General features: G+C 48.2%; 1 protein-coding gene and 1 pseudogene across 3 annotated transcripts in view; one reads left to right on the plus strand and one right to left on the minus strand.

The window, feature by feature from the left end:
* Positions 1–23,742, minus strand: part of GPR55 (G protein-coupled receptor 55) — a 54,457-nt gene extending 30,715 nt beyond the window's left edge. For 2 of the 3 annotated variants that reach the window (XR_008624604.1, XM_055109199.1), the window contains exon 1: positions 23,073–23,368. The gene's annotated coding sequence lies outside the window, so the exon portion shown is untranslated. Of the gene's footprint in view, positions 1–23,072 lie in introns of all 3 variants that reach the window. The other variant, XM_055109201.1, reaches the window with a different exon arrangement.
* Positions 18,967–20,062, plus strand: LOC100983910 (cytochrome c oxidase assembly protein COX20, mitochondrial-like; annotated as a pseudogene).
* Positions 23,743–27,592: the final 3,850 nt, after the last annotated feature.

Below are 27,592 nucleotides of genomic sequence, written 5' to 3' on the forward strand. Positions count from 1 at the left end.
AGAATGTTTATGCTAATTTCTGCAAACTACAAAACACAGATGCTGCCACAACCACCAAACAGAATAGAGAAAATTTACTCAGTAGAACAAGGTATTTAAATCTAAAATTTGGGGCACAGTGGCTCATGCTTGTAATCCTCACACTTTGGGAGGCGGAGGCAGGAGGATTACTTGAGCTCAGGAGTTTGAGACCAGCCTAGGCAATATATTGAGACCCTCATCTCTACCAAAAAAATAAAATAAAATTAGCTGGGCATGGTGGTGTGCACCTGTGGTCCCAGCTACTTGGGCGGATCACTTAAGTACAGGAGATTGAGGCTGCAGTGAGCCGTGATCGCACCACTGTACTCCAGCCTGGGAGACAGAACAAGACCCCATCTCAAAAAAAAAAAAAAAAAAAAAAAAAAGGTTACACTCATTCTCATACTAATAATTGGGGGTTTGTGTAAAACATCACATAAAAAGAAGCTGGCCAAGCAAGGGCCCCCTTAACTGCCATTTGAGGAAGTGAGGCCATCAGGGTGGGCTTTATATGGAATCAGTTACCTTTAAAAGACGATGTAATACCTTTCACTCCTTCTAAACTATGTAAGAAATACAATCAAAGTTCTCTTTCTGTAACCAGATGACCAAAAAAAAAAAAAAAAAAAAACAAAGAAAGAAAATGATTGAGCCATTCCTACAGAACCTGGTCTTTTACCGTGTTTTTCTGTGAGATGGTTTTAACAAATATTTTATATTGCTTAGAAAAATATTGGTATTTCCTGATGTCTCTTCACTTGAAGGAAAGACTGGGGCAGTTTGACTGGGGCTGGGGATGCTGGGATCAGAGAGTAAATGAAGATCCCAGGTGCTCATTTGGCTTAACTTCACCAGCTCCGGAAAATCCGAGGCTGTCCTGGAGGCTGGAGCAGCGGGCAGGGCAAGGCTGGAGGAGGCTCAAGGAGCCGGGGCCTCTTGTCCAGCCACTGGCAGAGGCACTGGGGCAGCCATGTGGGCTCCGTGGCATCTCGGGACCTTGCCTGATATGAAGGATGTCATTTAGGGCAGGAGACAAAAAGCCTCTAAACCTAATTATTTGTTCATGAGAGCCTCGAGTCTAGCTGCATCTCTTCTGGGTCTCAGTAAACAACTCCAGGAGGGCCTGGCCTTTTAAAGAGCTCATTAAACATCGCCCCCAAGTAGCACTTCAAGAAGAAAGTCAACTGCAGCATGGCTCCCACCTCGCCGCCTGGGGCATGGAAGCATCTAGCACAGAGGGCTCCTGCCGTGTGGCCAGTTCTCGAGATGGAGACTGAAGAGGCCGACTAGCCAACAATGGGCACTCGCCACAACCTACCCTAGACTTCTCCTTTGTCCCTGCAGCCCTGGGGCCTAGGCTGAGCACAGAGAACCGAGAGCTCAGCTTTGCCCCCGGTGGGCAGAAGGGCTGTGGAGTTCTGGGGGGGCAGGGCTCTTTCCGGTGGCTCCGAGGAGCTGTGCCATTGATCTCCTTACTGGGGTGGGCATGGCACAGCTCTGCCCGCAGTCAACCCTGTCTGAGATGCTGGTGCCTGGGGGAGCTGGGAGATGTCACAGGCCATAGAAAGAAGGGAGGGTCTTCAAGGGTGGGGCAGTTTGGAGCCAGGGAATGACAAGCCCTAGATGCTTCCCAGGGAAGTTTCCAAACCAGAAGGGGTGACAGTGGTCTGGGGGTGTTCTTCTCGGAAGTGGCCCATTTTGTTGCCCTGAGAAGTTGGCATCTCCTGGGCTGCCCAGCTCCCTGGGCTGCAAGAGCTGGAATCTCATACCACTGGCTCCCTAGACATGCATGGGGGGGTCTTCAAGAGCACCTGAGCAGGAGGCCAGAGGAGTCACAGCCCCTAAGGAAAGGTGTCTGTGGGTCTCTGGCAATAACAGGGCCGTGTCCATGTAACACTGGAGAAGGGGGAGAGCCTGGCGTGCAGGCCAGTGCTTGCTCTAAAGGGAACAAGGAGCCCGGGTAGAACCAGGTGAGGAGATAGTGCGGAAGTTGAACGGCCAGCCGGCATCCCCGGGCACGATGGGTGGAGGAAGTCCTTGTTTGGGGAGGAAGCCAGTGCCACCATCGCTCCCCACGCAGGGGCAAGCAGGCTGCAGCGGGGAGAGCCAGCCACAGGCTGAAGAGACATCACACCCCTGGGAGACAGGGGTGTGTTGGGAGGGGGGACAGCTAATCCTCCCACCCCAGGCATCTCCTTGGCCTGCCACTGCCACCCCCAGTAGGCCCAAAGTGTCCTGCCAGGCACCAGAAAGAGCCAGTCCTCCCATCCCTGAGCTATGTGGCCCCCCTGGAGTCCTGCGATGCTGGGACCTGAAGGGTGGATGCAAATGGCTTGGGGCAGCTACAGCCTCCCAGGAGCAGGCGGGAGGCCCTTCAGCCTGCACCTGGACCAGGGCCCAGCAGCCAGATGGAGAAAGCGAGGAAGGGGGCTAACCGCTCATGGGGTCTCAGTGGGGGTGGCGCTTACACAGCCACCTCCCTCCTGGCACCCACCCTTGGCATTAAAATTCAGAGCTCAAGGCTGGGGTTTCCTGACAGGCTGCGTTCTCTTCATAATCATCTGCAGATTCAAGGCCATCAGTGGGAGGGGTCCAGGCTCCCCAGGCCCAAAACTGCTGTGAATTCTGAAGCAGCCCCCTGAAGATAGTGGAAGGTGTCTCCAGAGCATGAACTCGTCCGGCAGGAAGGCGCTTATCAAGACTGAGAAGTCTGCAGGGGCCGAAGACAGCGTCATTCTGGACCCTGACACACACCAGGCTGTGCTTAGGGAGGAGCCAGTCCACACCGTGCCTCCTTAGAGTGGGCAGCAACCTGTGCCCTGTTTGTGAGCTCTCAGGGGTCACTGGGCCAGGATTCGCAGCACCTGCCTCCCTGGGGGCCCATGCTGCTGCTGGGTGGCCGCCTCGCCCCAGCTGGGCAGGTCGAAGAGTATGAAAGTGCTGCCTGCGTTTCTGGCCAGTCCAGGCTTTCCTTGCCTGCCCTGGGTGGGAAACGGGAGTATCCCTGGCTGCACCGGGGGCTGCACCGGGGCCTGCAGGGAGGAATTAAGAAGGGGTTGGAGGCCAGGCATGGTGGCTCATGCCTGTAATCGCAACAATTTGGGAGGCCAAGGCGGGTGGATTGCCTGAGCTCAGGAGTTCTAGACCAGCCTGGGCAATACGGTGAAACCCCATCTCTATTAAAATACAAAAAATTAGCCGGGCGTGGTGGCGTGCACTTGTAGTCCCAGCTACTCAGGAGTCTGAGGCAGGAGAATTGCTTGAACCCAGGAGGCAGAGGTTGCAGTGAGCCAAGATCGCGCCATTGCACTCCAGCCCGGGTGACAGAGCAAGACTCCATCTCCAGAAAAAAAAAAGGAAAGAAGGGGTTGGAGGGCCCGATGCCTGGGTGCCTCCAGGCTCAGAGAGAACCCTCTAGATGCTCTATCCAGCACCCCACAGGAGCCCACGGCCACTCCCAGGGAGGCTGCAGGAGTGCGGTGCTGACCTGGCTGGCTGCTGGTGGCCAGCGCAGCTGCCCTCTGAGTGCCCAGAGTCCACAGTGAGCAGGGCCCTTTGCTGGAAGAAAGACAAGCACCAGGAGTCCCCCAGACTGAGCATAGCATTTGAACCTGAACCCAGGGTAGTATCCTGGGGGGCCTGCCCCCTCTCCCAGACCCAGGACGCTCAACCTGGGCTCTCCCATGGCCACATGTGTTTCTGCCTCCTCTGCCATGGTGAGCTGTGTGCCCACCACTTCCCACACTCGGTCTCCTGGCCTTCCCTCCCTGGGACCACCACCTACCACCTCGTGACTTTCCTATTTGCGATGCTCTCACCAAGCAGAGCTGGACTGTGGCTGGAGGAAACTCAGGGACAGATGAGGTCCCAGTCTCATCTCTGGCTCTGGGTCACATCCCCAGTGACTCCCTGTCCTTCAGGTCTCAGGTTGAATGTCACTCCCCCAGGGAGGCCTTCCCTGACCTCCAGCTCAACTCGGGGTCCCCTTTATCAGCTCATGTCATGCCTTCATCTTCCTCCAAAAGTTGTGCTTTTTAAATATCTTAAACATTAAAACATTTCAAGTATTTGTTTGATATCTATTTGCATCTTACATTGTAAGATCTAAGGGATCCTGTCTGCTCTCTTTAATAAATATTTGATGAGTTATTGACTGATCATTGAGAGATGGCCCTTTGTTCTCCAGCCCAGGGGTCCTGGACATTCTGGGATCCAGAGTACAGGGGAGCCTGATGCCCGGGGTAGTGGCCCCCTCTGAGCTACCCTCCCTGTGATGGGGGCTATACTGGGCCTTTTCTTTTCTGAGCAATTTCAGAAAACATTTTGAGATCAAAGTGAATGTGACACAGACCAGAAGGGGCAGGAAGGACACTGTCAGAACCAACAGAACAGCAAGAATATGTTCAGAGGGGCCACCCCCACACTCACACTTCGGGGCTGGGCAGACCCCTGAGAATACCAGAAGATCACAGAAAGGGGGCCCAGGACAGAGGCAAGGGCCTGCCTCCTTCTTCTGCCTCCTTCTCCTGCCTCAGCCGGGCCTCCTGGCCCTGCCTCCCTCAGGGAGTGTCCCCAGCAGAGCAGCTGAGAGAGAGAATTACTTAGTCCTCAGGGGCAGGAGTCCCAGACCAACCCCACAAGGGACCCAGCCACTGCCCTCCAGCCTCAATTCCCCACTCAGGCCCCCAGGACGGTTTGCAGGAAGGGCCAAGGGAGGGCGGGTGGAAGAGGCAGGTGCGGGGGTAGAGCGGCAGGGGGCAGTAGAGCATCTGCCCTGGTGGCTGGAGGCCAGAGAAAGGCCAAAAGGGAGGTCAATGGCACAGGAGGAGTGAAGAGCAGAGAGGGAGGCCAAGCCAAAAGAGCAGAGGGAGGGTGGGCCATGGGGGAAGGGACTTCAGGGGGCTGCAGGGTGGCAGGGTCCAAAGGCCAGGGGCAGCCAGTGAGAGATGGGAGCTTGGCTGTTTGAGAAGGGCCCGATGGGGAGGGTGGGCACCAGACCCAGAAGAAGGAACCCCCCACTCCCCACCCCCACCCCCAACCACAAGAATGGGGTAAGGGGGAAAATACATGGAAGGGGCAGGAGAAGGGGCAGGCTAGGGACAGCTGGGTGAAAGCAGACCCATTTTTCCTTCATCATTGCCAATGAACAGAGTGAGAGCACGACCCTGGGGCTCTGAAGTCAGAGTTCCATCCTGCTTCTGTTCCCCTAGGATTTGTCCTTTTGACCAGAAGAGAAGAGACGAGAAGAGGAGAGGAGAGAGAGAGAGGAGAGAGAAAAGAGAGAGAGAGGAGAGAAAGAGAGAGAGAGGAGAGAGAAAAGAGAGAGAGAGGAGAGAGAAAAGAGAGAGAGAGGAGAGAAAGAGAGAGAGAGGAGAGAGAGAGCGCTCTCTGTAGCACAACTGTGCCCATTGTAGAGAGGTGGAAAGTGAGGCCCCTCAGAGGCCGCCCCGGGCAGTGCTTGGACTAGAGCCAGGTCAAGGCCCATCTACATCCGGAGCCATCCCGTGTTAGCAGGACAGCATCCTGGCTGGCTCCCCGCCCCCAGACTGCCCGAGAGCTTGGCTGGCTATTGCCTTCCAGAGCAGCCCCTCCTTCCTGTGCACCTCCTCTCCTCTCCCACTAGCCAGCCCCTCCGTGGAGGGCCAAGAAGCCCAGCCAGCCCTGGGCATGGGTGCTAAGAGATGTCTGGGCTCAGGAATTTCCTGGCAGGAGCAGCAGTGCCCATGTTTGTCTCCGGGCATCCCCAGCCGGGGGGCCAAGCAAGAGAGGCAACAATGCCAGAGTAGGTCACAGAGCAAGAGCCTGGAGAGCTAAGAGTTATCCCCGTTCAGGGTCTGATGGAGTTTGGGTGTTGTCCCCTCTAAATCTCATGTTGAACTGTCATCCCCAGTGCTGGAGGCGGGGCCTGGTGGAGGGGGTTGGATCATGGGGGTAGATTTCCCATGAATGATCTTGCGCCCTCCCCTTGGTGCTGTCCTCTCAGCAGCGAGTTCCTTCTTGCGAGATCTGGCTGTTTGAAAGTGTGCGGCACCTCCCCACCCCTCCTCTGCTCCCACTCTGGCCATGTGAGATGCCGCTCCCTCTTCGCCTTCTGCCAAAATTGCAAGCAAGGTCTCATCAGAAGCAGGGCAGATGCCGGCACCACACTTCATATAAAGTCTACAGAACAGTGAGCCAATTAAACCTCTTTTCTTTATAAATTATCCAGCCTCAGGTATTTCTTTATAGCAACATAAGAATGGCCTAACACAGGGTCTGTCTTAGGCAGGGGCCCTCGGGGTGTCCCTCTTCTCCCTGGCCCTAGCCCAGGAGGAGGACCAGCAAGAGTAGTGAAGTGAGAAGCCTCTCCATGAAGATGCTTTCTGCCATTCATTACACACACAACAGCATCTTGGTCCCAGATGCTGGGTCCCAGAGAGGACCTCAAGGAGACTTCCCAGGAAATTACCCACCACTGGACATTGGACAGGGCAAAGCTGTGGTGTGGAAAGGGGCAAATCCACATCCCTCCAACGTGTGCCCACATGACTGTCCCCGGGGCTTCCATGAGCTTGATGACCCAGAAGCTATGGTCCTGCACACGTGAGTCTGTGACCTGACAGCTGTGCCTGCTTCACCAGCGTAGAGACTCGGATCCCCAGGCAAACCCCAGAAGTGTGGAAGGGAAGGGGAGAAAGCCTGTGGAGGGAGGTGGAGGAGCCGTGGTTTCCAGTAACCATCGCGGGTTAGTTCAGAGGGAAATGTCCACAACAGAGATGACTGTGACACCCGGCACAAGATTTAATTCTCAGAGTGAAAACGAGAATGCCGTGTCTCTGGGAGCCCCCGGAGAATGACTCAACAGTGACGTCCTACAGCATGATTTGCTTTAACTGCAGGTGAAGAGAATCTTTCAGGAGTGGAGAGAATATAACTGAATGCTGTGTCACAAATTTACTTTGATCTCATGTACCCCGTAAATACAGACACCTACTATGTACCAGAAAAATTAAAAATAAAAATAACAAATTCACATTCCGCTTGTTCATCCTGATTCTTCAGGCCTGGCCACTGTATCAAAGACAACAAGGAAGGCCCATTGCCTGCCCTCATGCTGGTTGTTCAGCCCTCCAAGAATCATTCTTGATGCCCTGCAAGTACCAGGCGCTGCGCTAGGCCCTGCAGATGCGACAACGAACGTAGATGCTGTCCCAGCCACCCATACTCGCTGCCGGGGGAAGAACCAGGTAAGGTTCCCGCACATCGCCCTCCATGAAGCAGGAGCAGGAGCCTCACTGTGGGGCTGGGAGCTGTCTTCCTTCCTCCCACCAGCCTCTAGGGGAAGGATTTGTGTCTGCTGGCCCTCCTCGGTAGTAACAAATTCTGGTGGTGGACAAAGCAGATAGAAGACTACAGAAGACAGACAAGCTAAGGTGATCTGCGCAAAAAGATGGCGGCGGGGGAGAGGAAAGGCAATTCACAGAATGAAGCGGGGACGTGGGTGGCGAGTGTGTGGTTGGGATTTGAGGTGGAAAGAGGCTGAGAGAGGACTGAGTTCCGGGAGGCAGCTGCCTCCTGCATGGAGGCCTTTCCAAGGGCAAGTGCTGGATAGAGGATTCCAATTATTTGCTGTGCATTGAGAATGCACTCCCAAACAGTGACCCAGTTTTTCCAACAAATCAATGACATGAAAAGGAAAGGGGGAAAAAAAGGGGTGACTTGGAAAGAATGCAACCCGCGCCCTTATTTGAGCCCTGATTTGAACAAACCAGCCATAAAAAGACAGTTTTGACACAATGGAGGAATCTGAATATGGATTTCGTGGTGGACGATATTACAGATTCACTTTTTGTTGTTGTTGTTGTTTTTGAGACGGAGTCTCGCTCTGTCGCCCAGGCTGGAGTGCAGTGGCACTATCTCGGCTCACTGCAAGCTCCACCTCCCGGGTTCACGCCATTCTCCTTCCTCAGCCTCCCAAGTAGCTGGGACTACAGGCAGGTACCACCACACCTGGTTAATTTTTTGTATTTTTTGTAGAGACGGGGTTTCACCGTGTTAGCCAGGATGGTCTCGATCTCCTGACCTCGTGATCCGTCCGCCTCGCCTCCCAAAGTGCTGGGATTACAGGGGTGAGCCACCACGCCCGGTCTACAGATTGACTTTTAATTGTGTTAGCTAAGATAATGGCACGGTAGTTGCATTAAAAAGTGTCCTTTTTATTCACAATAACCAAGATAGGGAAACAGCCTAAGTGTCCATCAGTGGATGAATGGATTAAAAACATATACACAATGAAATATTATTTAGCCATTAAAAAAGGGAGTCTTGTCATTTGTGACAACATAAATGAACCCAGAGGGCGTCATGCTCAGTGAAATAAGCCAGACTCAGAAAGACACATACTGCATGACCTCACTTATATGTGGAATTTAAAGAAGTCAAAACTCACAGAAGCAGGAAATAGGCTGGGGGTTGCCAGGGGCTGGAGGGCTAGGGAGGGTGTGGAAGGGGGAGATGCTGGTCAAAGGTGTTTCAGTTAAGAGGAATACGTTCTGGAGATCTATTGTATATAATAGCATGGTGACTGTAGTTAATAGTTCTGTATTGTAAACTTGGAAATTGCTACAAGAGTAAATTTGAAATGTTCTCACCACACACACAAAAAAGATAACTATGTGATTGATGGATGTGTTCATTAGCTTGATTTAATCATTTCCCAATGTATACGTATATCAAAATATCACAGTGTTCATCATTCACATATCCAATTTTTGTCACGTGTACCTTAACAAAGCTGGGGACCGGAGAGTGTGGAGAAAAAAGTGTCCTCATCAGAAGAGATGCACCCTGTAGTATTAGGCCAAGATGCCACGAGGTCAGTGTAAGTGGTGGAGGGTAGAGATCAATGAACTAGAGATCAGTGAAATGACGCTGGCAGAAGCTGATGGTTGTGGAAGCAGGGTGTCCCAGTAGCATGGGACAAGTTCCCACTGCAGCCCACACCTGGACCAGGCCATAGCTGGGGCCAAGTTTCCACTCTGGCAGAGCTGGAAGAAAGCAGGCCCAGCCCATCAGACCTTTTAGGGACCTCCAGGGCCTAACCGGGGCAGGGGCCAGGGCAAGGCAGCTGTGGCTGGGGGTGCTCATGTGGTTCTTTAGGACTCCACTGGGGTTCTTTGAGACACACACCAAACTAGAGAGCAGAACATCTTAATCACATCATATTTTAGTGAACCCCGAAAAGTAAATAAGAATTGGCATAGGTTCATGCTGAACTAACCCTATTGCTCATTTCCTATGTTTGACTTCAGTGTATTCAACTTTCTGACGGCCCTGTCACATTGGCCACACCACAGACCCACGCCTTCCATTCCTTCATCATGCCCAAGCCAGAAAGAGCCATTAGCTGACAAATCGCTCCTTTCCACTATGGGTGTGGGAATCTGCCTGGCTGCCAACAACCCAGTTTGTGTATCAGTCTCCCCTTGGTCAGCACCACCAGAGTTTTGTTGGTTATGGGGCGATCTTACTGAGGTTGGTTAGGTGTGCTGCAGCAGCAAAGCTGGAGCCTGCCAGCTGCACCTTGGATGTGCACCAGCCAACTGGGCTCCAATGCAAAGGGCAAGAGCACGATGAAAGAGCACATTTGCAATCCTAGAAGATTGCATCTAAGTTGCAAGGTATAATTGGGACCCTGGTTACATTTTTAGCTCAGGGGAATAAAGCCCATCCCATACTCTCTACCCCAGTAGGGAGTGTCTGCTGGTCAACTTTATGACCTTTTTTTTTTTTTTTTTTTTGAGACAGGGTCTCACTCTGTCTCTCAGGCTAGAGTGCAGTAGCGCAATCATAGCTTACTGCAGCCTTGACCTCCCAAGCTCAAGCAATCCTCGTGCCTCAGCCTCCCAAGTAGCTGGGACCACAGGGGCACACCACCATGCCAGGCTAATTTTTAACTTTTGTAGAGACTAGGTCTTACTATATTGCCCAGGATGGTCTCGAACTCCTGGGCTCAAGCAATCTTCCCACCTCAGCCTCCCAAAGTGCTGGGATTACAAGTGTCGACCACCACATCCAGCCTTTTAGTGCTATTTTTTAAAGTACCATTGTGTTCAACTTCAGCTGGTGCCCCCCCTCCAACTCCTAACATAGCCTGCACCCAGCTACAGCAAGGCTTCCTAAAATACAAATCTGGCCCTGTCCTACCTAAGCAGAAACTCTGCATCCTGCCTCACCAGGCCACGGTGGCTTTGGTGTCTGTCAAGCTCCCCATCAGTGGATGAAGCCTGCAGTGCCCGCCCGGCTCCTTTGTGACTTGGGTGTGGCCACTGACTTCAGTTCTCTCCAAGAGGTCTTGGGTGCTGCAGTTGCCACCGCCGCCCACCCCCTGGCCGCCCCCCCAGCTTCCTCCCTTGGTGAGGCAAAGCATAGCCCCTGTGCTTGGTCTGTGTCTCCCGCAGGCCTCTGACAACAGCTGCTTAGGAGAGCTTTCTCAGTCAGCACTGAAAGGGAACTTAGAACCAGCTGAGCTATCAGCCCCTCCAGGCCTGACTTCCCCACTCAGAGCCTCCCCCACTCCTTCCTTCCTCCCCATCTCCCCACCTCTGGGTCTGGGTGGCTGCTCTCCCCACACCTCCCAACCGCACTGACCTGGGGAAGCAAGACAAATTCGAGAGTCCTGATTTTTGTTTTCACTAATTGCAAAATAATAATAATAGTAATAAATAAATCAAAATAAACCAAAAAGAGAAGGAAAAATTCTCCCATAGTCCCTACCCTATATATGGAATAGAACCTACTTTCTCTCGTTGCCTTTGAGGCTTTGTTTCCAGGCAGAGCCAGCATGAGATTGGCAGGCATGGTGAAGAGTCAGTTATATAATTCGGATTTTTTCACTTAGAGCTGTAGATATTCCTTCCATGCTAGTGCAGAGTCTTCATCATTATCCTTTTAAACCACATACTATTCTATTAAATGTATATGCCAGCATTTATTTAACCATTCCCCAATTATAGGTCATTTAGGAAGTTTTTCCTTCCTTTGGGAATTATTGTTTTAAAATATATTCCCTGAGGGTTGGGCGAGGTGGCTGACGTCTGTAATCCCAGCACTTTGGGAGGCAGGGGCAGGAGGATTGCTTGAGCTCAGGAGTTTGAGACTAGCCTGGGAAACATTGGGAGACCCTATCTTTACAAAAAATAGCCCGGTTTGGTGGCATGCGCCTGTAATCCCAACTCCTCGAGAGGCTGAGGTGGGAGGATAATCTGAGCCAGGGAGGTCAAGGCTGCAGTGAGCTGGGATGGTGCCACTGCACTCCAGCCTCGGCAACAGACTGAGACCCTGTCTCAAAAAATAAAATTAATAAATATAAAATATAGTCCCCAAAGAGGAATCACTACATCAACAGGCCCTAATGCTTTTATGGCTTTTGTTTTTTTGTTTGTTTGTTTGTTTGTTTGTTTGTTTGTTTTCTTTGAGACGGAGTTTTACTCATCCACCCAGGCTGGAGTGCAATGGCGCAATCTCAGCTCACTGCAACGTCTGTCTCCCGGGTTAAAGCGATTCTCTTGCCTCAGCCTCTCGAGTAGCTGGGATTACAGGCACCTGCCACCACACCCAGATAATTTTTGTATTTTTAGTAGAGACAGGGTTTCACCATGTTGACCAGGCTGGTTTCGAACTCCTGAACTTGCGATCTGCCCGCCTTGGCCTCCCAATGTGCTGGGATCACAGGCGTGAGCCACCGCGCCCATCCTGCTTTTAAAGTTCTTGATAGCTATTGTAAGATTGCCTTCCTGGGAAGAATGGGGTAGATTCCATCAATTCCCCGGCCTAGATCAGCACTTCTCAAAGTGTGGCTCAGGCACTCTGTGGGGAAGGGTGGTCTTGGGACACTTTCTGGGGATCCACAAGGTCAAAACTATTTTCATAATAATACTGAAATGTTGTTAGTATTTCCTTTTCCACTGTCTTCCTTTAGTGAGTGTACAGTGGAGTTTTCTGGAGGCTGTATGCTGTGTGATACCCCAATAGACTGAATAGAGATAGGAGAGGCCAACCATCTTTCATAAAGCCCAGCATCACAGAGATTTGTGGAAATGTAAAAATAATGCTTCTCTTCTCACTAAATTTATTTATTTTTTTTTGAGACAAGAGTCTCGCTCTGTCACCCAGGCTGGAGTACAGTGGCGCAATCTCGGCTCACTACAACCTCCGCCTCCCGGGTTCAAGCAATTCTCTGCCTCAGCCTCCCAAATAGCTGGGATTACAGGCAACCACCACCACGCCTGGCTAATTTTTCTGTATTTTTAGTAGAGACGGGGTTTCACCATGCTGGCCAGGCTGAACGCCTGACATCGTGATCCACCCTCTCGGCCTCCCCAAGTGCTGGGATTACAGGCGTGAGCCATCACGCCCAGCCAGTTTCTTTGTTTTAATTTCTAACACAGGAAACACTGATAGATATCTACATAGATAAGAGCTTTTTGAGATCCTTAACACTTTTTAAGAGTGTAAAGGGGTCCTGAAGCCACATGGTCTGGGAACCACTGGCCTGCACATGATGTGGCAGAATGCAGAGTGTGCTGGGCAGACCTTGTTCAGCCCATCGCCTACCTGCCTGTCTCCCAGGCATGGCACCCAAGACAAGACGCAGAGCAATTGACTTTTTTGTTTTTTTATCTCTTCTTGCCACTTTTATTTTCTTCTCATCTTCTCTTTCCCCTCTTTTTTGTTTTTCTCGTTTTGCTCTTCTTTCCCCCACTCCAGCCTCAGACCTCATAATGAGAGCTGCACAGATAAGGAAACCTTCTCTGCTTCATATAAGTCAAACATTTTTTCTCACATCTAAATAGAGATTCGCGACACTGGAAATAGGTTTTTCATTATTACTAATATCATTCACAAGAAGTGACGTGTGGTGTTATGATAAGTACACACGTGTTGGTTTTTGTCCACAGTTTCTGGCTCGGAACCCCCATAGTCCTTGTTACAGTCTCGTGTTATGACAGTGGCTGTGTTAGGCCTCAGGAAACAGAATCTCTCTGGCCTTCTCCTGCTCTCCTTTCATCTGCCGCAAGGCAGGACTCGTATCTTTCCCCACCTTTCTGATTGTGGGTCTTAAGACTCTCCCCAGAGAGGGTTCTGTTCCATGCCCTGAGAGAACGAACGCTGACATCATGAAGCTTCCATAAAAACCCCAAGAGGACAGGGTTCAAAGAGCTTCCGGAGAGCTGAGCACAAGGAGGTTCCTGGAAGCTCCATGCCCCTTCCCCTATACCTTGCCCTGTGCATCTCTTCATCAGTGTCCTTTGTAATATCCTTTAGAATCAACTGGCTAATGTGTTTCCCTGAGTTCTGTGAGCCACTCCAGCAAATTGATCAAACCCAAAGAGGGCGTTGTGGGAACCCCAACTTGAAGTTGGTCGGTCAGAAGTTCCGAAGGGCCAGACTGGTCGGGGATAGTCTTGGGACTGAGCCCTCAACCTGTGGGCTGTAAGACTATCTCCAGGTAGACAGTGTTGGAATTGAACTGGAGGACACCCCACTGTTGTCCGCGGCTTAGTGGGACAACCCCCCATACATCTGGTCCCAGAATTCTCCTTCTGTGTTGATGATTGTTGTTGTGGTGGTGTGAGAACAGAGGAAAAACATGGTTTGGGAGTGTTTCCCTGAAACAATATGCATATTTTTAAAATATACACACGTAATCAAAGAACAAAAAATGAAAATGAGGTTTTTTCATACCAACTTGGCAGAGATTTATTAGATGGCAATGCTTAGTGCTGGCAGATGTCTAGGGAAGAGGGCAGCCTATGTGGTTTCTAGAAGGAAACTTGGCAACACATACCAGGGGCCTTAAAAATAGCCTACCCTTTGACCCAGAGGAGTTCAAAAGCCTGACAGCTCCACTTTGTACCATTCACAACTTGGAGTTGGCTGGGATCTTGACAACTGAGGGTAAGCAGGGATTTTTTTACCTTTCATTAGGCCCAGAGAAGGTACATTTGTGGGTTTTTTGTTGTTATTGGGTTTTTGTGTGTGTGTGTGTGTGTGAGACAGGGTCTTGCTCTGTTGCCCAAGCTTGAGGGCAATGGCACAATCATGGCTCACTGCAACCTTAACATCCTGGGCTCAGATGATCCTCTTACCTCAGCCTCCTGAGCAGCTGGGACTACAGGTACATACCACCAGGCCCGGCTAATTTTTTTCTTTTAATTTTTTTGCAGAGACGGGGGTCTCGCTGTGTTGCCCAGGCTGGTCTCAAACTCCTGACTCAAACCATCCTCCTGCCTCAAACTCCCAAGTGCTGGGATTACAGGTGTGAGCCACCACATCCGGCAAGAGAAGGTACATTTGGAGAGGGAGCGGGGGTTACTAGACCTCAAAGATAGAGACGACATGGTCACCTGAGCTCTCATCAGGACATGTGGGCAAACCCTCCTGCAGGCAGCAGGCCAAGGCCTATAGGGACAGGGAAAGCCTGAGGGCGGGCACAGCTTGTGTGCCAGGAGCCACAATCCTGGTGAGCACTTTGGAATGCTCCCTCTATGCTAAAGTGCTCTCTTCTTATGCCCAAGCCTTCAGTAATAATATTGGATTAAAAGGTACTACCTGGTCTTAGCAGGTGTGATCCAGAAGTCAGCTGGAGCCTGGCCGTGCCTTGAACTCTACATGAGGTTGGCTCATTGTGAGCCCAGAGGGCTAAGGAAGGCCACAGCCCTCCGTGGGATGTCCTGTTGTGTGGTCTGGGGATGGCCAATGCCCTCCCAGGTTTTCTGCACATTCCCAGGGCAGGGCTGCTGACACCTCTACAGCCTCTGCTTTTCCCATGGTGCCGCTTGTCAGTTACTTGTCTCCTCTTCCAGGAGTCCTATAGAGACCCCCTGCCCACAAGGTGTCATGGGTGTTTCTGAAGCTCAGGGACTGCAGAGAGACAGGGAGATTTCACATCACAGAAACACAAGCTTCCATCGGGCATCTGCACAGCTGAAATGGCCCACGGCCACCCTGTCCCCGGGGAACATCCTCAGGCCAGCCCCCACAGGAGCCAGCCTCTTGCAGGCAGGCTTCTCTCACCTTCTGCCTTCCTGGCCCTTCTTTCTCCCCTTCCTCTTTCCTTCCTTCCAGCAGCTGAAGCCTCTGCATGATGGCCCAGGTGCTGGCCGATGTCTGCGTCCTCTGCTCCGCCATTTGCCCTAACAGTTGCCAAGGTGTTTCCCCAGCTATCAGGACCTCTGCTGCCAGTTGTCACAGTGATAATGTTTTCCTCTGTTTCAGCTGGGCCTTGGGGAATCAGAGTGATGCTTGGGTCCATCCTTGGGTGCAGTGGCTCAGGAAGCATGCACACCCCAGAAAAGCTAGTTCCCAGGTGGCCAGAAGGAAGGAAGGAGAGGTGGCTGGCTAAAGTGACCAGCAGCAACCAGGTGGAGGCGGTGGTTGTGTGGATCCTGGAGCATTGTTCGGGGCTTCTGAGGTGGGCAGAATAATCTCCCCCGTCCCAGTATGTCCAGGTACAAATCTCAAGAACTGGTGAGTATGTTAAATTACATGGCAAATTAAGGTTGTCAATGGAATTAAGGTTGCCAATTGTCCTGGATTATCCTGATAGGCCCAATGTAATCACAAGAGCTCTTGAAGGTAGAGAGTAGGGCAGAAGAGACAGAGGGATAGGATGTGAGAAGGACTCAACCCACTGTTACTGGGTTTGAAGATGGAAGAAGGGGCCATGAGCCAAGGGCTGCAGGAAGAACTGGCTCTGGAAGCTGGAAAGGCAGAGAAACAGGTTCTCCTCTAGAGCCTCCAGGAGGACACAGTCCTGCCAGCACCCTGATTTTAGCCCAGTGAGACTTGTGTTGGGCTTCTAACCTACAGAACTGTAAGATAATAAATTTGTGTTATTTTAAGCCACTTAATATATGGCAATGTGTTACAGCAGGAAGGGGAAATAAACACATCTTCCCAGACACTATCAGGGGACAAGAACCTGGTAAAACCCTGTACATCCTGTGTCCCTCAGCTGACTATAAAGAGGGCATTAAAGAGCAGGATCTCCTAGGAAACTGGAGAGGCTGGAAGCATCCAGGATACACATCTGTCCAGTGTGGATCTTCTTAAAAACCAGGAGCATGAGTAGGTGTGAGTCTGCACACGGCCAGGAGATGAAGGCTGGCAGTCCCCTCCACCTCCCCGGTCTCCTGGAACCACCTTCCTGGTGGGGGATTCCCAAGGCGAGTCCTCAGCCTGAGAGGCTCCAAGGTCTGATGAGCAGGCCTGTGGAGCAAGCTTATGTTAGCTGAGCTCATTCTGGAAACCACAGCTTCCCACTGGCTTCTGATCAACGGACCTTGTCTTGCCCAGGAAGCCAAATCATAACAGAGGGCTTCTGAGCAAGTTCCGAGATGCAAAGGTTTCACAGCCCTGGCTATGCAGCCCCGTAATCGTGCCCACAACAGCTGCCCCTGGCATCAGGTGGACCACGTGCATCCTTGCACCTGGTCTCCTTGCCCCTTCCCCTGACACAGTGTAGATGGCACTGCCAACACCCCATCCAAGCCAGAACTTTCTCTGTGTTTCCACAGTGACAGAGCCAAGCCCCTGCTCTGGGCTGGCTATCATTCTGTGTCCTGAAGAGGACTCGGCTTAACTCTCTTCTAGTTCATTTTCTGTTGGATTTAAAGCTTGGCTTTCAGACTTCAGTCTTAGTTCCCTCCTTTCCATGCCACTGGCCGAAGCCTCCCGGCCTTAAACTTTTTATTTTTAATTTTTGTGGGTAATAGTAGATGTATATATTTAAGGGGTACATGAGATTTTGATATAGGCATACAATGTGTAATAATCACATCAGGGTAAATGAGGTATCCATCAACTAAAGCATTCATCCTTTGTGTTACAAATAGTCCAGTTATACTCTTTTAGTTATTTTCAAATGTACAATTAAATTATTATTGATTATAGTCACCCTGTTGTGCTATCAAATACTAGATCTTATTTATTCTTTCTGTTTTTTTGTACCCACTAACCAAGGCCAATGATCATTACTTTAATAAATGCTTTCTTGAAGGTGTTAGTGTTTTTTAAGCATTCAATTTAGTTTGTGTTTGGAATTCAAAGTTAGCAAATATGGCTTCCATGCCACTTGCACTCTTTCAAAAAAGTCATGACAGACATCACTAATCAATTACTGTACTCTTTCTCCCTGAGCCTGGAGTGTCCCAGGAATCCTTAATATAGTCTTCTAAGCAATCCTCATCAAACAATTGGAATTGGCAAGTGAAAAGAAACTAACATGTCATCCCTTGATGCAATTACAGTTAGGGACAGAGTCATCTTTTGAATTCCTCCCACTATGTTTATCCCTTTACTATGTGACAGTAATCTGTCACCAAGAGCTAGCATCCCAACTCATATACCATTTCTGTGAAATTATGATCTCCATCTACTTTGAGTGGCAAAGAAAAGAATAATTCACAATCCACTGTTGAAATTTTGTCAGATAATACAAACAACAAATGTTGTTAGCTGTCTAATTATTTTGTGTTATTTCCTTAAGGAAATTTCTCCTCATTTTTACCCAGTAGAAAGGTCTTGACTTCCTATTTTCCATGTCTCCTTGATGTGACAGCATATCTGAGTCCTTGTTATGGGCACACGTGACAGTGTATCAGATGCTCTCCGGAAAGAAAGTGGCTTTCACACAGTTTCCTTGCTCACCTTAACATAACTGTACAGAATTCCCACAACACAGACACAGGCTTTTCTCACCTTACATTCTCTCCAGCCTGTTAAGATAGTTCCAGTGACTAAATCTGGTAGCACATTAGCAGTATCACTACTCGAGGGCCTATTAAACATCAGCTCAATGGAAACTTCTTAGAATTGTAAAGCAAACCAAATACAATTCAAATGTAGAGAAGGATTACACTTAAATGGTAGACCGTAAAGGAGACTCATATGGGAAAACACAGCCAGAAAAGATTATGCCAGTGTCTTTTTGTTTTGTTTTGTTTTGTTTTGTTTTGTTTGAGACGGGGTCTCGTTCCATTGCCCAGGCTGGAGTGTGCCTGCAGTGGTGTGATCACGGCTCACTGCAGCCTTGACCTCCCGGGCTCAAGCAATCCTCCCACCTCAGTCCCCTGAGTAGCTGGGACTACAGGCGTGTGCCACCACATCTGGCTGATTTTAAATTGTTTTGTAGAGTCAGGGTCTCACTATATTGCCCAGGTTGGTCTCAAGCTCCTGGCCTCAAGTGATCCTCCCTCCTCAGCCTCCCAAAGTGCTGAGATTATAGGCATGAGCCACCATGCCCAACTACACCAGTGTCTTTAAACTAGAGGATTCCTAATTCTCCTTAGGAGAATCCCAATAGCTAGGACAGTGGGAGGTCTTGTTCTAACATTTACCTGAAAGCAGGATTTTATTCCCAAATTTATTTTATTTACTTTATTTATTTATTTATTTATTTGAGATAGAGTCTCACTCTGTTGCCCAGGCTGGAGTGCAGTGGTGAAATCTTAGCTCACTGCGACCTCTGCCTCCTGGGTTCAAGCAATTTTCCTGCCCCAGCCTCCCGAGTACCTGGGACTACAGACATGCACCACCACACCCAGCTAATTTTTTGTATTTTTAGTAGAGTTGGCAGTTTCACCATGTTGGCCAGGCTGGTCTCAAACTCCTGACCTCAAGTGATCCACCCGCCTCCAGCCTCCCAAAGTGCTGGGATTATAGGCATGAGCCACCACTCCTGGCCATCTTTTAATTTTTTTAAATATCAAACTTGCAGAAAAGTTGAAAATCAGTTAAACAAACACCCAATTACCCTTCACTAAATATATATACATTTTTGCTGAAGCGTTTGGAGTAAGTTGCAGACATATGCTCACTTCACCCCTAAATACTTCACCTGCAGCTCCTAAAAGAACATTCCTTACATAACCCAATACCATGATCACAATGAAGAAATTTAACATTTAACATGGATACAATAATATTATCTCATAATCTGTATTTTTAAAAAATCTTTATCTTGCATTTAATCAGGGTTCATGCATTGTATTTGACTGTTTAATACCTTTTCATCTAGAGCTGTCTCCCTACCTTTTTTCGTCTTTCATGACGTTGACATTCTTGGAGAGCCTAACGGACTATTCTGGAATCTCTATTTGCCTAATTACTGCCTCATGATGTAATTCAGATTAACCTTTTTTTTTTTTTCAGTTCTAAGATCCCCCTGTGGATGCCTGAAACTGCAGAGAGTACCAAGCCCGACTGCCGCCAATCAGAAGAAGTTTCTGTTCAGGTCTTCCACCCACGAATGTAATGCCTTTTTCGTCTTAACTAAGCACTTATCACGCACTGTGGTCATCACTTTTGCAGTTTGAGGTACAACAGCAAAACCAGCACACATTCTTTTTCTTTCTTTACAATTTCAGAATTAGAAATTTTATTCTGACCATAGATTTTTGGCAATCTCAGCAAATGATTTTGTTTCTTGAGAACTTTTGCCTTTTCGCTTAAAGGAAGCACTTGAGGTCTTCTCTTTGGCATATCCGAATTGCTGGCATCACTACGCTTGTGCTTTGGGGACATTATTTAGTAAAATAAGGGTTCCTTGAACACCGGCACTGCGATACCATGACAGTCGATCACTGACGGCCGGTGGTGTCTCCAGCATGGATACGCGGAACAGAGGGATGATTCGCCTCCTGAGCAGGATGGAGTGGGACAGCGAGAGATTTCACTGCGCTGCTCAGAACAGCGCGTGATTTAAAACTTGTGAATTTGCGGGGGACGGGGAGGGGCGCGGCTGGCCGGTCTTCCTTCTCCCGCGGCGCCGGCGGTGCTGGGCGGGTGGAGGCGGGGAGTCGTCCCCATGGCCGCCGCTCCGGAGCCCGGCGAGCCCGCGAAGGGGAAGCTCTTTAAGCTCCTAGGCATTTCAGGTGTTGAAAATATTCCCTGTGCCCGGGATTCAATATTGTATGGTTCATTAGGATCTGTTGTGGCTGGCTTTGGACTTTTTTTTTGTTAACTAGTAGAATTAGAAAATCATGTGATGTTGGAGTAGGAGGATTTATCTTGGTGACTTTGGGATGCTGGTTTCATTGTAGGTATAATTATGCAAAGCAAAGAATCCAGGAAAGAATTGCCAGAGAAGGAATTAAAAATAAGATATTATGTGAAAGTACCCATCTTGATCCTGAAAGAAAAGAAACCAAGGGCAACAGCAGCAATTGAACAATCTTGAGCATAGAAAATCAGACTCCCTGAAGTCAGTGTGAACAAAGCTAAGCTCAACCACATAAAACATTCTATGTACAATAGGCTCTCAATCAAGTAAATAAAGTTTAAGTTGTAATAAATAAAGAAAGAAAGGAAGAAAATTTTTGAATTGTTTATTTGTGGAGTTTTAAATTTAACATTTTCAGGCTGTGGCTAAAACTCAGGATAGTGAAACCACACATAAGAGAGTACTACCGTTATCACATCAGCAGGCATATAATGTTAGTCTCATTATTTGTAAACCTAACTTTAAAAAAATTTTTTTAAATGTTTATGGGTACAATGTAGGTGTATATATTTATGGGATATATGAGATGTTTTGATACAGACATGCAATTGTAAAATCATGGAGAATGGGGTATCCATCCCCCTCAAGCATTTATCCTCTGTGTTACAAACATTCCAATTATACTCTTTTAGTTATTGTTAAATGTTCATTTCAGTTATTATTGACTATAGTCACCCTGTTGTGCTATCAAATAGTAGGTCTTATTCATTCTTTCTCTTTTTTGTACCCATTAACCATTCCTACCTCCCTCTGACAGTGCCCCCACCCCTGCAACCACCACCACTCCCCTTCCCACACTCTGGTAACCATCCTAACTGTCTACCTCCATGAGTTCAATTGTTTCCATTTTTAGATCCTACAAGTAAGTGAGAACATGCAATGTTTGTCTTTTATTTTATAAACCTAATTTCGATCATTTAGTTAAGGTGATGTCCAAAAGATCTCTCCACTGTAATTAACACATAATCTGCAAAATGGTAGTTTGGTAATGTGTAAATATCCCATACCCAAGGACCTCTCACCCTATGGCCTTAGCACCCATTGACCATATTTTCTGAATCAGTTATAACGAGGGTCTTTACAAAATAGTGATGATCTATTTCTATCATTCTTTCTATCTTTATTAGCCGGCATTCTTCCATGAAGACAAGCTGAAATCTTGGTTTATAACTGTCATAAATCACATTTCAAGCAGCAGGAACTCTCCCACTGGAAATACAATGAGAAGCACAGTGTGCTGTGTGAGGTCACAGCAGTTCCAAAAATGGAAATCAGCATAGCTTTGGTTCCTACTTTTCTTCCTCCTCCTCACGCTTTTTCTCCTCCAACTGCTCCATTTATCGAATACTTTGTTGCCAGTGTTGTGGTTTAAGGGCTTCAAACAGGCCAGGCACCTAGCTCATGCCTGTAATCCCAGCACTTTGGGAGGCCAAGGTGGGCGGATCACTTAAGCCCAGGAGTTGGAGACCAGCCTGGGCAACATGGTGAAACCCCGTCTTTAGAAGAAAAATTTAAAAATTAGCTGGGTGTAGTGGTGCATGCCTATAGTCCCAGCTACTCAGGAGGCTGAGACAAGAGGATCACCTGAGCCCAGGGAGGTCAAGGCTGCAGGGAGCTGTGATTGCACCACTGCACTCCAGCCTGGGCAACAGAGTGAAACCCTGTCTCAAAAAAAAAAAGTTGCTTTACATACATAAAATCATTTAGTTATTCCCAGCAACCCTATGAGGTAGGTGATAGCAGGCCCATTTTTCAGATGAGGAAATTGAAGCACAGAGAAGCAGCTTGCCCAAGGACGTCCAGTGAGTGACAGACTTGGGGTTTGAACTCAGATGCATTTGACTTCAAAAGTCATGTTCCTGCCCAGCCACATTCCTAAAGCACTGCATTATTTTTTTTTGTATGCACAGAAAACAATCACAGCAACAGTAATTCTTGATTTTTGTTGATTGCTAAACAACCCTTCATCCTTCTCTCTGAGTATTAGCAATGCAAAAGGCCAGAAGAATTGCATCAAAATAGTGACTATGGTTTTATAGATCATTTTCATTTTTGTCTTTATACACTTACCTGTATTTCCCAAGTTATCTACAATGCACATGCATTGGTTTTGTGAGACAGATATATGAAGTGTTTTTAAAGAGAAATAGGGGTTTGGACATATATTTGACATAGATGTCAGACTCAGGAAAGCTCTCCCTGGGGGTTGCCCATCCCTATCAGAGCCTGGATCATAGAGCAGACCCACCAGTACATGCCTGGGCTTAGGTGCTGGCAAGAGGCAATTTAGAAATATATTTGACTTATTCTACACCAAACCAACTGGACTGGAAGAAAGAATATAATTCAACTGATGACCCGTTGTCCCAGAGCCTTAATCACAAACTGGCTTTGCACAAGACTCCAGGAAGCTGTCAAGGTCAGGGAAGGCTGAGCCTTGGACCTCAAGTTGCTTACAAAGTGAGCTCAAGACAAAGAAACATACAGGAAACAACTTTTTAGACTGACAAGATAAGAAATGTGCAGTACCAGTATAAGAGGACTGACCATCAGCCAGGAAGGTAAGATACAGAAGTTACTGAGGCTTCCAGTAATTTCTAAAAGGGAAGGCAGAATCATAGACCTGAAAGCCAGTACTCTGAGTTTTTATGATTCTGGGCCTCTGTAACTTTCCTGTGTCTTACTTTTGTTACTCAGATGTTTTCCTATAGTCTTTAGCAAGGAAAAAAAAAAATACCTTGGGAAGGAGAAAAAGAGTTAGTAGGGAGATAGAATGCCAGTATAAAACCACGAATACTTCTGAAAGACAACAACAACAAAAAATCACCATAAGACAGCTCTGACAGTAAAGAGCCTGGACATCATTACTTCCATTTTTACAAGCAAAAAAGCTGAACAAACTGAAAAGCAATAACTTTTCTTAGATTGTGCAGAGAATGGTAGTCACAGGCAAAGCACCCACCCTAAAAATAGAAGAGACAGAGGAATACAGAGAACCACGACTTACCTTCCAGAAGCAGAAGCCACCCAGGAGCCGGCAACTTGTAGGAGCACTGACATGGTACCTGACGAATTGCTGGAGGCTGAGTGTTTGGGCTAGCTTAAGTGTCATAAACTCCTGGGGTCCCTGTAGTAGGGAAGCCCCACATTTTCCTGGGGTTACCTCCAGGAAGGTCGCCAGTTTCTCACTGTGAAGACAGGAGAAAAATCCCCAGGCTTCAGGCAACAGGAGAGGAAATGTAACCATTTAAAACCATGCCCAGCGGAAAAGTAACCATTTTGAAAGCCCAGAGCATTCTGTTCTCCTTAAGTGTTCTCATCAAAGGACACTGCCTTACCAGGGCCTTATCTGCCCTAGGGGAAGGGCAATGAGATAACTTCAGCCCCTCTCTAGCCTTCTAGTCTCCATCAGGGGAGAAAAAGAGAAAGGCCACAGCAGGGACTTGGCCCACTGAGATTTAATTGTAAGATTACACAATGCCTCTCCTCCCCAGTACCTTATGGTATTAGTTTGCTAGGGCTGCCATAAAATACCACACACTGGGTGGCTGAACCAACAAAGATGTATTGTCTCACAGTTCTGGAGCCTGGAAGTTGTCAGGGCTATGTCCCCTCTGAAGGTGCTGGGAAGGAGCCTTCCTTGCCTCCTAGTTTCTTGTGGTTGCTGGCAATTCTCCGCATTCTTTGGCTTGGAGCTGCTTCATTCCAACCTCTGCCTCTACCATCACATGGCCTTCTCTCTGGAGGAGAGACAAAATTTGACCTCTACCTTACTAGGGCTTTCAGTAGGGCCTGAGAATTAAACAGATGTAGACAGATGAACAGGAGAAGTATACAAATGTATTTAATATAAGCTTTATGTGTCATGGGAGCCTTCATAAGAAAATTGTCTTAGTCCATTTTGTGCTGTTATAACAGAATACCACAGACCAGGTAATTTATAAAGAATAGAAATTTATTTCTCACAGTTCTGGCGCCTGGGAAGTTCAAGATCATGGCACTGGCAGGTTCGTTGTCTGGTAAGGGTCCAGACTCTGAGTTCAAGAGGGTGCTTTGAGTGGTGCGTCTTCCCGAGGGGATGAATGCTGGGTCCTCATGCGGTAGAAAAGCAGAGTAGGTGCTTTTTATAGCATCATTAATTCATTCACGAGAGTGGAGTTCTCATGACCTAAACACCTCCCAACACTGTTACACTGGGAATTATGTTTCCGATATATGATTTTTGGGGACAACAGACATGAAGACCTTTCAAAAAAAGTAATCAGAGTTAAACATTTATATGCTGAGTTGGGCACAGAATAGCAAAACTGTGAAAATATGATAAGGCAAAGGGGCTTGTACTAGGGTGGTTAATTGGGTAGAAAAGTGACTAGGAAGATAAGGGTCAGGTTAACAAAGTTTGTTTGTGTAGATTTATCTCAGCTTCAACTTTTTGTTCTTGATGATAAGAACCTTACTTTCCTCCTGGTATAGGGAAGACATCTTCCATACTGAAGGTTTTATCTTCCTTCCAGGAGGATTTTACCTACCAGGAGGGTTTTGCCTTCCAAGAGGGTTTTATCTCCTGCTTTTAGGAAAAAAAATAGGGAGGGCCAGAGTAACTTCTTAAACCTGCTAGTTAAGTGCCTTTAGTGCAAAATAATCCTTGCATCAGAGTGACACATTTTGGGGTAAAATGTTCTGAATTCCTTCACCTCTGTGTCTTTGTCTCCATGCATCCTCCCCTCTTTTTATAAGACCATGTCATTGGATTTAAGGACCTCTCCAATCCAGCAAGACCTCATCTTAATTTAACTACTTCCATCTGCAAAGACCCTATTTCCAAATAAACTCATATTCTGAGTTTCCAGGTGAACAGGAATTTGGGGGGGACACCCACCCCACATCAACAGGCTCCAGCATAATAAAAGTAGACTATAACTGAAAGAGTTATTTAAGATATTTAAGTTATTTAAGAGTTCTTGGCTGGGCACAATGGCTCACACCTGTAATCCCAGCACTTTGGGAGGCTGAGGTGGGTGATCACTTGAGGTCAGGCACTCAAGACCAGCCTGTCCAACATGGTGAAACTCTGTCTCTACTAAAAATACAATAGTTAGCTGGATATGTTTGTGGGCGCCTGTAATCCCAGCTACTCAGGAAAAGCAGAACTGCTTGACCCTACGAGGCGGAAGTTCCAGTGAGCCAAGATGGCGCCACTGCCCTCCAGCCTGTGCAACAAGAGCAAAACTCCATCTCAAAAAAAATAAATAAGAGTTCTCAGGGAAAGCCAAAACAGAAGAGAAAAAAAACCACCTGAAACTAGAGGAAACTAAAGTTTCCGGCACCTACAGCTATAGGAAACATTAAACATGGCACAGCTACTAGTCAGATTAACATAAAACCTCACACAATAAAGCGGATTTACTTCAGGTCCTACTATCATATACATCATGCCCAGCTTTCAACCAAAATTTACAAGGCATACTAAAAGGCAGTTAAAAACTGTCAACCTAAATAACAGAGAGGCTCTCTAAAAGAAAAAGATATTTATTCAGGAATAGAGCATTGCAACGGGAATGTGTGTGCCACAGTAAACTGCATATTCAAGGAGGAAGAATGAGGATTATATTGTGCCCAGAATTGGTGGGTTCTTGGTCTCACTGACTTCAAGAATGAAGCCGGTGACCCTTGCAGTGAGGCATGTCCAGAGTTTGTTCCTTCCTTCTGATGTTCGGACGTGTTTGGAGTTTCTTCCTTCTGGTGGGTTCAGGGTCTCACTGGCCTCGGGAGTGAAGCTACAGACTCTAACAGTGAGTGTTACAGCTCATAAAGGCAGTACAGACCCAAAGACTGAGCAGCAACAAGATTTATTGCAAAGAGCAAAAGAACAAAGTTACCACAGTGGAGAGAGACACCCCACTGGTTACCACTGCTGGCTTGGGCAGCCTGCTTTTATTCCATTATCTGGCCCCACCCACATCCTGCTGATAGGTCCATTTTACAGAGAGCTGATTGGTCTGTTTTACAGAGAGCTGATTGGTCCGTTTTGACAGCCTGCTGATTGGTGCATTTATAATCCCTGAGTTAGACACAAAAGTTCTCCAAGTCCCCACTAGATTAGCTAGACACAGAGCACTGATTGGTGCATTTACAAACCTTGAGCTAGACACAGGATGCTGATTGGTGTATTTACAATCCCTTAGCTAGACATAAAGGTCCTCACTAGATTAGCTAAATACAGAACGCTGATGGGTGCATTTACAAACCCTGAGCTAGACACAGGGTGCTGATTGGTGTGTTTACAAACCTTGAGCTAGATACAGAGTGCTGATTGGTGTATTTACAATCCCTTAGCTAGACATAAAGGTTCTCCAAGTCCCCACTAAACCCAGGAGCCCAGCTGGCTTCACCTAGTGGATCCTGCATCAGGGCCGCAGGCGGAGTTGCCTGCCAGTCCTGCCGTGCACCCGCACTCCTCAGCACCTTGGGCGGTGATGGGACCCGGAGCCACAGAGGCTTGGGCGGAGCAGGAGCCCACGGATGTGGGGAGGCTCGGGCATGGCAGGCTGCAGGTCCTGAGTCCTGCCCTGCGGGGAGGCAGCTGAGGACCCGCGAGAATTCGAGTGCAACGTGGGCGGGCCGGCACTGCTGGGGGACCCAGTGCACTCTCTGCGGCTAGTGGCCCAGGTGCTAAGCTCCTCACTGCCCAGGGCCAGCGGTGGCAGCAGGCCGCTCAGAGTGCAGGGCTGCCTAGCCCACGCCCACCCTGAACTCGTGCTGGTCTGCGAGCCCCCCGCGCAGCCCCGGTTCCCACCCGCGCCTCTCCCTCCACACCTCCCCGCAAGCAGAGGGAGCCGACTCTGGCCTCAGCCAGCCCAGAGAGGGACTCCCACACAGTGCAGCGGCAGGCTGTAAGGCAGTTCCATTGTGTGAACATTGTAGGGTTCCTACGATGGCGTAGCCTACTGCACACCTGGGCTATACGGGTTAGCCTGTTGCTCCTAGGCCACAAGCCTGTGCAGCATGTTTCTGTACTGAATACTGTAGGCAATCGCAACACAATGGTGTATCTAAACATAGAAAAATATCGTTCAAAATATGGTAGGAAAGATAAAAATATGGTACACTTGTGTAAGGCGCTTACCATGAATGGAGCTTGCAGGACTGGAGGTTGCTCTGGGTGAGTCAGTGAGTGGTTGGTGAGGGAATGGGAAGGCCTGGGACATTACCGACCACTGCTGTACACTTTGTAAACACTGTACATTTAGGGTACACCACATTTATGAAAAATTTGTTCTTTCCTCAAGAATAACGTAACCTTAGCTTACTGTACTTTTTTTCTTATTTTACAAACTTTTCAATTTTTAAAAACATTCGGACTTTTTTATAATAATACTTAGCATAGAACTCCAACATATAGAGCTGCACAAAATATTTTCTTTGTACCCTTATTCTATGAGCTTTTTTTTTTCTTTTTTTCTTCTTTTTTTTGAGATGGAGTCTCCTCTTGTCGCCCAGGCTGGAGTGCAATGGTGTGTCTCAGCT

Source organism: Pan paniscus, chromosome 13 (genome assembly GCF_029289425.2).
Source record: "Pan paniscus chromosome 13, NHGRI_mPanPan1-v2.0_pri, whole genome shotgun sequence".
NCBI lineage: Eukaryota > Metazoa > Chordata > Mammalia > Primates > Hominidae > Pan > Pan paniscus.